Raw genomic sequence first — 12,391 nt, 5'->3', positions numbered from 1 at the left:
CGGCCTCTGCAACGCACCTGCTGTCTTCCAGGAATTCGTCAATGATATTTTCAGGGACTTACTTTACACCTGCATGGTCGTATACCTGGATGATTTACTCATCTTTTCCTCCAATTTGGATCAACACCGGGTCCATGTGCAACAAGTTCTTACTCGTCTTAGGAGAAATCACCTGTATGCTAAACTTGAAAAATGTATTTTTGAACGGACCTCCCTGCCTTTCCTGGGATACATTATCTCAGCCCAAAGACTTCAAATGGACCCAGCCAAACTCTCGGCGGTTCTGGATTGGCCACGTCCCTCTGGTCTCCGAGCCCTACAAAGATTTCTGGGCTTTGCGAGTTACTACAGGCAATTCATCCCTCAATATTCCACTCTGGTAGCTCCTATCGTGGCCCTCACTAGGAAAGGAGCTAACCCCAAATCCTGGCCTTCCCAAGCCGAGGAAGCCTTCCAGTCCCTGAAATCCGCCTTTGCCTCTGCACCCGTTCTCTCTAGACCAGATTCCACCAAGCCCTTCTCTCTTGAAGTGGATGCCTCCTCGGTGGGAGCCGGAGCTGTCCTCACCCAGAAGTCTTCCCGGGGCAAGACTTCAACTTGTGGCTTCTTTTCTAAAACATTCTCTTCCACAGAGAGAAATTACTCCATTGGGGACAGGGAACTGCTGGCTATTAAATTGGCACTGGAGGAATGGAGACATTTACTCGAGGGCGCCTTCTTCCTCCTGGCAAATCCTACGTACCTCCACGTCAGCGGCTGCGAATTCTCAAGTGGGGCCACGCCTCCCCTTTTGCCGGTCATCCAGGGGTGCTAAAGTCTCTCCAACTAATCTCCCAAAGGTACTGGTGGTCTTCTCTGGAGAAAGATGTCTCGGACTTCGTCCAGGCCTGTACGATTTGCGCCCGGGATAAATCGCCTCGCCAGAAACCAGCGGGTCTCCTCTTGCCTCTACCTGTTCCTGAAGTTCCCTGGTCTCACATCTCCATGGACTTTATTACAGATCTTCCCTCCTCCCATGGCAAGTCCGTTATTTGGGTCGTGGTGGATCTCTTTTCCAAGATGGCTCACTTTGTACCCCTGCCCGGTCTACCCTCTGCACCCATGTTGGCCAAACAATTTTTCCAACACATCTTCCGTCTCCATGGCCTTCCCAAACATATTGTCTCGGATCGTGGAGTACAATTCGTCTCCAAATTCTGGAGGGCTCTATGTGCTCAGCTCGGGATCAAATTGGACTTTTCTTCTTTGTACCATCCTCAGTCTAACGGCCAAGTAGAACGGGTGAACCAGATTTTGGGTGACTATGTGCGTCACTTTGTATCCTCACGCCATGAAGACTGGGCTGATCTACTTCCCTGGGCGGAGTTCTCCTACAACTACAAACAATCCTCTGCCTCTAACAAGTCTCCTTTCCTTGTAGTTTTTGGCCGTCATCCTCTTCCACCTCTGCCGCAGTCTCCCACTCCTTCTTCTGTACCTGCCGTTGACAGTCTTGTACAGGATTTTTCCTCCATCTGGCGAGAAACCCACGCTGCTCTCCTCAGGGCTTCCGCCCATATGAAGGTTCAAGCTGACAAGAGACGCAGATCTCCACCGGAATTTCGTCCGGGTGACAAGGTGTGGCTCTCCTCTAGGTACATCCGATTTAGGGTCCCAAGTTACAAGTTGGGCCCTCGTTTCTTGGGACCCTATAAAATCAAGAGTCGTATCAATCAAGTTTCTTATCAGCTCCATCTTCCTCCCTCCCTCCGAATCCATAACTCCTTCCATGTCTCCCTTCTTAAACCTGCTGTCTTTAACCGTTTTTCTCCCAAGCTTGTTTCTCCCACCCCTGTCGCCGGTACCTCCGATATATTCTCTGTCAAGGAGATCTTGGCGACCAAGATCTCCCGGGGGAAAATATTTTTTTTGGTCGACTGGGAGGGCTGCGGTCCTGAGGAGAGGTCATGGGAGCCGGAGGAGAACATCCTGGACCGCAGTCTCATTCGCAAGTTCTTCAGTAGCAAAAAGGGAGGGAGACCAAAGGGGGGGTTACTGTTACGCTGAGCGGTCCGGGTCCCCTGCTGGTCTTGGAGCGCTCACAGCGTATGCCCCCAGGCAGCACTCCACTGCTCGGCGTGTGCATCCTCGCTCTCTAGGGCGCGCGCGCGCCGGGACTCTTAGATTCAAAGGACCAGTGCACCAGTGATTGGTGCCTGGTCCAAAGGGGTTATTAAGCGTTAAGGTTGTGACAGGCAGTGCTGACTTAATTAGGCTGCACCTGTGCACTGCCCATTTATACCTTCTCCTCCCACAGCTTTTTGCCGGATCTTTGTGCCTTGTGCCTCAGAGAAAGCGTTCCCTACGATGTTAGTTTGCCTTACCTGTTGCCGTACCCGTTGCTACCGTCCACTCGCCTTTGAACCTTTGCCGCCTGCCCTGACCGCTGCTACGTCCGACTACGCTCTTACCTTCTCCCTGTGTACCACGCCTTATCAGCTGCCAGAGAGGTCGAGTTGTTACTAGGGGACACGACCTGGTAGTTACCGCCGCGGCAAATCCACCCCGCCTTGCGGCGGGCTCTGGTGAAGACCAGTAACTGCTTAGAACCGGTCCTCTAGTACTACCCGCGCCATCGCCTCTCTGGTCCAGAGGATTCTACCTGTCCTGCCGGTTCGTGACAGTTGCTTCAATGCTCTAGTACTACCCGCGCCATCGCCTCTCTGGTCCAGAGGATTCACTACCTGTCCTGCCGGTTCGTGACAGTTGCTTCAATGCATTTAGGGTCAAGACAATCTCCTGAACTCCAAACTGAATGTCAGAATGGGAAAGAAAGGTGATTTAAGCAATTTTGAGCGTGGCATGGTTGTTGGTGCCAGACGGGCCGGTCTGAGTATTTCACAATCTGCTCAGTTACTGGGATTTTCACGCACAACCATTTCTAGGGTTTACAAAGAATGGTGTGAAAAGGGAAAAACATCCAGTATGCGGCAGTCCTGTGGGCAAAAATGCCTTGTGGATGCTAGAGGTCAGAGGAGAATGGGCTGACTGATTCAAGCTGATAGAAGAGCAACGTTGACTGAAATAACCACTCGTTACAACCGAGGTATGCAGCAAAGCATTTGTGAAGCCACAACACGCACAACCTTGAGGCGGATGGGCTACAACAGCAGAAGACCCCACCGGGTACCACTCATCTCCACTACAAATAGGAAAAAGAGGCTACAATTTGCACAAGCTCACCAAAATTGGACTGTTGAAGACTGGAAAAATGTTGCCTGGTCTGATGAGTCTCGATTTCTGTTGAGACATTCAAATGGTAGAGTCCGAATTTGGCGTAAACAAAATGAGAACATGTATCCATCATGCCTTGTTATCACTGTGCAGGCTGGTGGTGGTGGTGTAATGGTGTGGGGGATGTTTTCTGAGCACACTTTAGGCCCCTTAGTGCCAATTGGGCATCGTTTAAATGCCATGGGCTACGTGAGCATTGTTTCTGACCATGTCCATCCCTTCATGACCACCATGTACCCATCCTCTGATGGCTACTTCCAGCAGGATAATGCACCATGTCACAAAGCTCGAATCATTTCAAATTGGTTTCTTGAACATGACAATGAGTTCACTGTACTAAAATGGCCCCCACAGTCACCAGATCTCAACCCAATATAGCATCTTTGGGATGTGGTGGAACGGGAGCTTCGTGCCCTGGATGTGCATCCCTCAAATCTCCATCAACTGCAAGATGCTATCCTATCAATATGGGCCAACATTTCTAAAGAATGCTATCAGCACCTTGTTGAATCAATGGCACGTAGAATTAAGGCAGTTCTGAAGGCTAAAGGGGGTCCGACACTGTATAAGTATGGTGTTCCTAATAATTCTTTAGGTGAGTGTATATTAAAATAATACAGAGGGGCCATTATGTATTTTAATAATACAGAAGGCGTTATACATATGGGCACTACCGGGGGGGGGAGGTCTTTTATCTAGTGGCACTACAGAGGGTCATTGTAACTACATGGGGCACTGCAGCGGGTCTTTATAAATCTTTGGACCACTATAGGAGGCATTATAACTACTGCAGACAATATAGGGGACTTTATTACTACTGCATGCTCTTATATGAGTATCTTATAGAGGGACCTTGTTACTGCTGGGGGGATTATTATTTAGCACATATTAATGGGGATGCTATTGGAGGTACTGTAGGGCAGTTTTCCTCAACTCCAGTTCTCATTGCCCACCTACCGGTCATTATTTGAAAATATCACACAGAATGAATACCTTTGGTAAGTCCTGATGCACTGACACTAATAATATCATCTGCTTAATACTAAGGAATTCCTGAAAATATGATCGACAGGTGGGCCCTGAGGACTGGAGTTGAGAAACCCTGCTGTAGGGAACGCTATTACCATTGAGGACAGTTTTGAAGCATGTTATTATAGGGGACTAGCTGTATGGAACTAGCTCAGTATTGGGGGTAGCAGCAGGATGACAGTGTTGAGGCACCAGGAGGGAGGGAACGATAGTAAAGTGGGGAATCTAAAAAAAAATCTGTGAAACTCTGAGACGAGACACAACTGAAAGAAGGTATCATGGTGGTCTAATCTCCGAATGAAGACATTGAGGAAAGTCTACATCACAGGAGATGTCATTGGATGTAAAAGGCATGTGGTGCTGTATTCTACTGTATTCTATATTTTTTAGCAATGTATGTAATGTCCATCCAAATATCTATTTCATGGTAGGGTGGGGTGGGGGGTGTATATAGAATTTGGCAAACACAGCCGCAGCCAGGCCCCAGACTTTAGGTCACACTGTGCGTGTTCTGAATTCTAGAGCCTCCCACCCATCTACTACATTATCTGTACTCAGTTATCACTGTGTTATCTGTGGTGTTACATATGACTGAAAGTGACATCTACTACATTATCTGCAAAAAGGGGCGTGGTCACAGGCTGGGGGGGGGGGGGGGGCAATACTTGGCTTGCCCCGGGTGCTTGCAACCCATGCTATGCCACTGCCTGCAATACCTGTGAATGAGTCTAGGCTGCAATACCAAGCATAGTCACTATACAACATATTACTTGCTTGGTATGCTGTGAGGAGGCCACAGTGCTCATCCAAGTGCTCTATCACTTTCAAACAGTTGATCACTAGGAGTCCTGGGAATCAGACCCCCACCGATTTGATATTTGATACTGATGAACTATCCTGAGGATAGTTAATCAATGTTGGACTGGGGTTCCTTTGACCCACCTGAGAAAATTATTCTCAGGCGCCCAACTCCCATATCATCAATAAAGTCTAATAGGTTTTTCTTAAAAGAAATAGACCCTAGGGGCAGTTTATTGTCTCCAAAGGCAGTTCCAAATATGTTTTTTTTCTCTGGACCTTTGGGGCCCGCTATAGTATCAGAGCCTGGGTCCACTGGAGGATCCTCTGACGCTCTGGTGGGCCAGTCCAACGCTGGTTGTATTCCCTGAAATCCCCTTCAAATGTGTTGTGAAACTACGCTTACCTTTGATACATTTCTGTACAAATATTTTCCATAGTTAATTGATTTTAGAATTAAAATAGTTAATACTGATAGCTTATATACAGTAGAATTGGTCGGTTCATCTACAAACATTTTTTGAAAAAAGGAGAAAATTAGATCATGTAAAAAAATAAAAGGGCTCACCTTGACATGTACACATTGTAAGAAATGTTTATTTTTGATCAGCAAAACTAGCATTACTAGACACTTGTTGTGGGACCACATCTTCATCGACAGAAGTAGCTGCTGGTAGGCTGGCTCTCATTAAGAAAACAAAGGGTCTGCAGAAGGCAGATGGAACCAAAGGTTAGACAGCTGAAAAAACAAGCCTTTATTTATGCTGCAACACAGGTGATCCAGAGGAGGAAGTACTAAATCCAAGAATTCAAATACTTGCACTGAAGGTGGAGGAGGATATGGAGGAGGAATGTGCTGGGGGAGAAGGACAGCTGGCTTTGGAATCATCAACTTATTCTTAAGGGATTTTTCTCAAAGAATCTCAGAGGCCTTTTAGTGATCATTGAACTTCCTACTACAAATCTTTCCGTGCTTGTTGGTATTCCAGACATGCCTTACCCTTTCACCCCATGGTGATCTTTTAATCCCTTATGTGTATGGAGAGTTTTTCCTGCACTTAAAGTGTTAATTAAGCTTCCATATGTACTCAGTTGTTAAAAGCAACAAAAGCACTGGGTGCCTAACTTTACTGCTCGTGGTAGCATGAAAGAATATTATTTCAGGCCTTAAGAACATGTGGCAATGAAATTTGAATACGTTTACAGATTTAGAAACTTTAGAACCGTTAGAAATAATATAAAATGTCACATATAGGATATATATGAAAACTCAGTAAGCAATATTCTTATATAAGGCGAGTTGTGATATTACCTGGAAATTTTCCTTATGCCATCATCCAGTAAGATTACCAGGCGACTGTAAATATAGACTGGTACTAAGGCAATGATCAGGGTTGGACTGACTGACCAGAGGAACTTCTAGTAGGTTTAGGATCTGACACAAAAATAAGCCCTTATTCATTTTCCGTTTGTGGAAAAGTGGTCAGTTTTCCATCTGTGACATGTTCTGTGTTGCATCTGTTTCTGTTCCGTTTGTCAGTATTTTTTACCTTTGTGTGTGTTCTCATGCATGTAATAAAATTGGAAGGTGGTTCTTTCTGCACTGAACAGCATCCTGCTGTGCACTACTAGGCAAGACCACACACGATGGAATCCGGGTGCCGTTCATGGTTTTCATGGACCCGTAGACTTGAATGGAAAATGGCCATCGGATGGCTGAATTGGCCTTGAGCGAATCAAGCTTCGGATCATAGATCTGAAGTTGATTTGTTCAAACACTTCGAGCTTAATGCTGTCTCCATACGGCATTAAAATGTATGGGCTGTGCGAAGGCAAAATTCGTATCGCCCAAAGTCGCGTGTCACTTCGGTGAATTAATTCGGTATTCCTATTTGCGTCTTTAAAAACATTTTAATATAGGAATCCAAAGTCGGTACCAAACCCGACTTCAGATTCCTATTTTAAAATGTTTTAAAGATGCAGATAGGAATACCGAATTAATTCCCCAAAGTCTTTTTAATGCTGTACGGAGAAAATTGAAGTTTTTGAATAAATCGACTTCGAATCTATGCTCGATTCACGCAAGACTAATTTTAATGGATCCATATGCTGTCAATGGAGAACATCGATTCTGTTGTACAAAATACAGCAGTATTTTGTCCTGTTTTTTGTTTTGCTTTTTTGTGCTAAAATCTACCAGAACCTCCACTGCAGGGGTAATCCTAGCCTTTTAAGTCTTGAGAATCATATGCATGTTCAGTTAAACTGAGTGTGTATGTGTAAGTCTAAAGCCCCTTTACACAGGCCAACAATCTGAGCAATGATCAGAAAGCCATGTTTCTAGGAACTGTTGCTCCCGATAATTGACCCGTAACAAGGTGCCACCGCTGAACTGATAAATGAGCAAACACCCATTCATCAGGTGAAAGCATCGTTGGAGCAAACACCTAAATAATTATTTCTGCTGCCCAGTTTCAGTATGCAGATAAGCAATCAATCTAGCATTCGCTCATCACCATACAATTAATGTGACTGCTGCATATAAATGCAGCTCTCACCTCCTCTGATGGGCAGGCAATTATCGAGAAGGAATAATTGCCAATAATTGCCTTTTGTGTCAGCAAATGTAAAAGGGCCTGTATCTGTTATTGACATGTCTGTCTTGGCAACTACTTGCATCCCCCATATCCCATGTGTTAATTATGCAGCATGTATCCTTATCCTTGGGAGTGTCCAAGTAGTTGCTAACACAAACATGCCAGGAGAGGTGACAGGTCCTCTTTAAGCTGGACAAATGAATGTAATACACAGAGAGACAACATCTAAAGCAATGGACAACATCACTAGAAGAAAAGCAAAAATCTGAGTCATGCAATGAGGGAAGGTCACACAGCAGGGATCGATCCCCTAACTATGGCAAGATGGTCAACAGGAAGCAACTGCAAACTAACAAAAGTAACCAGCTTAACTGTTAATGGGTAACAAATAGATGCTGGGTCTAGGATTGTGTACCATGTGTGCAGTGTACATTGGTGCAATCTAATATACAGTATAAAGCTGAGTGTATGTATGTGTGTGTGTATGTTTGTCCGCTAAAGGAATCTGCACTGTCACATTTACAATCATGAAATTTGGCACACAGGTACATCAGGTGTCCGGGAAGGTTTTAGACCTGGTCCCAGCTCTATAGCACGTACCTGAGATATTCCCAAAAAATGAATTAGCCAATAGAAGCCTGGTCACATGACCCTTATCAGCCGATAGAAGCTCGCGAGCCCTTGGTCTCCACATACACACAGTTTTACACCAGGTTTCCATAACAACCCAGCCATTTTTCTTCACTGCTGTAGGTCAGATTTAAAGGAAATCTGTCACCAGGATAATCACTATTGAAGTAAAGCCATAGCCTAATAGCACTTAGTACCTTATTTCCAGATGTGCCTTTGTTCCAGCAATAGATGTTTTTTATCCTCTGAAAATCCAGTTCATTTGGTATGCAAATTAGCTAGTAAGGTGCCCAGAGGGGCATCAATCTTGCAGGAAGGAGTCCAGGCATGCCCCCTGCCACAATGTGTCCACCCACTCCTCCTACATCACATTCAAGCCATAACTCTTCCCCCCTTTTGCTTGCTCCCAGCATGAGGGTGGGCTTGGGCAGTGGGCGTGCCTGCTGGAAATAAGGTACTAAGTGCTATTAGGCCATGGCTTTACTTCAATAATGATTATCCTGGTGACAGATTTCCTTCAAAGGGGCAGGGTTCTGTGGATGACACTGTTAAGAGAGCGGAGTGTGTGGAGGTCACAGTTCAGGGGGAGGGGTACTGTAGATGTCACTGTTAACGAGACAGGGTACTGTGGAGGTCACTAATAAAGGGGCGGCTGCTGTGGAGGTCACTGTTAAAGGGGAGGGTGCTGTGGATGTTACTGTTAAGGGGCAGGCCGCTGTGGAGGTCACTGTTAAAGAGCGGGGTACTGTAGATGTCACTGTTATAGTGGATACTGTCGATATATTTTAACAACACACACAAACATTAAATTAAATAGATGAAATATACCCGTGCGAAGCGGGGTCCTTCTGCTAGTACTGTATATTATGGAAAAATCTATGCACACAATGGACATGAAATCCTAGAAGGAGACTGAAAAACAAGTGCATTTCATGTGCACTAAATACTATGTGGATTGATGTGACACAATCAGTTACAATCTTTCTAGATGGACAAGGACAAACAACCGACTACAGTACAGTGACATTGTCAATGTCTCATTGGAATATGGAAAAGTGATAGGCCATTTTGTGTCTTAGAAAACCTTGGCATGGATAGACATGTATTATAGCAACATATTCTAAACTTTAAATGACCCTGTGCACATGCTGCCAAATACACTCCAACTGTGATATGATTGATGAAGGATAGCAGTCACTGGTCCACACCCATAGGCAGTGGATGCAATGGGAGCAGTGAACACAGGTGATATGGAGTACTATCATTTACCACCATGCTAATTATACAGACTTGATCATTCTATACAGAGCTACCTCGCTAAATTACTACTTTGTTTTATACTACTGTATATACATTCTATCTGATGTGATATAATCACTATGGAACATGAAAAGCCTCTACACCAGGGATGCCCAACCTGCAGCCATCCAGCTGTTGCAAAACTACAACTCTTAGCATGCCCGGACAGCCTACAGCTGGAGGGTAGTAGGTTGGGAATCCTTGCTCTACACCAGCGGTTCTCAACCTAGGGGTCGCGACCCCTTTGGGGGTCGATCGACCCTTTCCGGGGGTCACCTGAGGCTTCCTATTGTGGGTCGCCCGCACAACGGCAGCGGCCCCTTATCCTCGCGCACAGGAAGTGATGTCCTATCACTCCCTGTGCTTGAAGGAGCCTGACGTCTGGACGGGTAAGTCGGGCCGCCTGTCTGCTGAGGTCCGAGTTTTTTCGTTAATGACACCGCCGCTGAGCACTACTGCCACCAATGATTTAATTGAGCCTGGCTAATTTTATTTTAATTATTTGGCTGAGCAAGGCTTAATTTATTTGGGGGGACATGAAGCACCGCTGATTTATTTATTTGGGGGACCCTGAGCACTTCTGATTTATTTATTTGGGGGACCCTGAGCACCATTGATTTATTTATTTGGGGGGGGACCTGAAGCACCGCTGATTTATTTATTTGGGGGAAACCTGATGCACCACTGATTTATTTATTTGGGGGTACCCTGAGCACCGCTGATTTATTTATTTGGGGGACCCTGAGCACCGCTGATTTATTTATTTGGGCGAGACCTGAAGTCCCGCTGATTTATTTATTTGGGGGACCCTGAGCACTTCTGATTTATTTATTTGGGGGACCCTGAGCACCATTGATTTATTTATTTGGGGGAAACCTGATGCACCACTGATTTATTTATTTGGGGGTACCCTGAGCACCGCTGATTTATTTATTTGGGGGACCCTGAGCACTTCTGATTTATTTATTTGGAGGGGACTTGAAGCACCGCTGATTTATTTATTTGGGGGACCCTGAGCACTTCTGATTTATTTATTTGGGGGACCCTGAGCACTTCTGATTTATTTATTTGGGGGACCCTGAGCACCATTGATTTATTTATTTGGGGGAAACCTGATGCACCACTGATTTATTTATTTGGGGGTACCCTGAGCACCGCTGATTTATTTATTTGGGGGACCCTGAGCACTTCTGATTTATTTATTTGGGGGTGGACTTGAAGCACCGCTGATTTATTTATTTGGGGGACCCTGAGCACTTCTGATTTATTTATTTGGGGGACCCTGAGCACTTCTGATTTATTTATTTGGGGGACCCTGAGCACCATTGATTTATTTATTTGGGGGAAACCTGATGCACCACTGATTTATTTATTTGGGGGTACCCTGAGCACCGCTGATTTATTTATTTGGGCGAGACCTGAAGTCCCGCTGATTTATTTATTTGGGGGACCCTGAGCACTTCTGATTTATTTATTTGGGGGACCCTGAGCACTTCTGATTTATTTATTTGGGGGACCCTGAGCACCATTGATTTATTTATTTGGGGGAAACCTGATGCACCACTGATTTATTTATTTGGGGGACCCTGAGCACCGCTGATTTATTTATTTGGGGGACCCTGAGCACTTCTGATTTATTTATTTGGGGGGGACTTGAAGCGCCGCAGATTTATTTATTTGGGGGACCCTGAGCACTTCTGATTTATTTATTTGGGGGACCCTGAGCACTTCTGATTTATTTATTTGGGGGACCCTGAGCACCATTGATTTATTTATTTGGGGGAAACCTGATGCACCACTGATTTATTTATTTGGGGGTACCCTGAGCACCGCTGATTTATTTATTTGGGGGACCCTGAGCACTTCTGATTTATTTATTTGGGGGGGACTTGAAGCACCGCTGATTTATTTATTTATTTGAGGGACCCTGAGCACTTCTGATTTATTTATTTGGGGGACCCTGAGCACCATTGATTTATTTATTTGGGGGGGGGACCTGAAGCACCGCTGATTTATTTATTTGGGGGACCCTGAGCACCTCTGATTTATTTATTTGGGGGACCCTGAGCACCATTGATTTATTTATTTGGGGGAAACCTGATGCACCACTGATTTATTTATTTGGGGGACCCTGAGCACCGCTGATTTATTTATTTGGGGGACCCTGAGCACTTCTGATTTATTTATTTGGGGGACCCTGAGCACCATTGATTTATTTATTTGGGGGAAACCTGATGCACCACTGATTTATTTATTTGGGGGACCCTGAGCACCGCTGATTTATTTATTTGGGGGACCCTGAGCACTTCTGATTTATTTATTTGGGGGGGACTTGAAGCACCGCTGATTTATTTATTTGGGGGACCCTGAGCACTTCTGATTTATTTATTTGGGGGACCCTGAGCACTTCTGATTTATTTATTTGGGGGACCCTGAGCACCATTGATTTATTTATTTGGGGGAAACCTGATGCACCACTGATTTATTTATTTGGGGGTACCCTGAGCACCGCTGATTTATTTATTTGGGCAAGACCTGAAGTCCCGCTGATTTATTTATTTGGGGGACCCTGAGCACTTCTGATTTATTTATTTGGGGGACCCTGAGCACCATTGATTTATTTATTTGGGGGAAACCTGATGCACCACTGATTTATTTATTTGGGGGTACCCTGAGCACCGCTGATTTATTTATTTGGGGGGCCCTGAGCACTTCTGATTTATTTATTTGGGGGGGACTTGAAGCACCGCTGATTTATTTATTTG

The sequence above is a fragment of the Bufo bufo genome, chromosome 2 (assembly GCF_905171765.1).
Source record: "Bufo bufo chromosome 2, aBufBuf1.1, whole genome shotgun sequence".
NCBI classification, from domain to species: domain Eukaryota; kingdom Metazoa; phylum Chordata; class Amphibia; order Anura; family Bufonidae; genus Bufo; species Bufo bufo.
Note: the sequence above shows the minus strand (reverse complement) of the source record.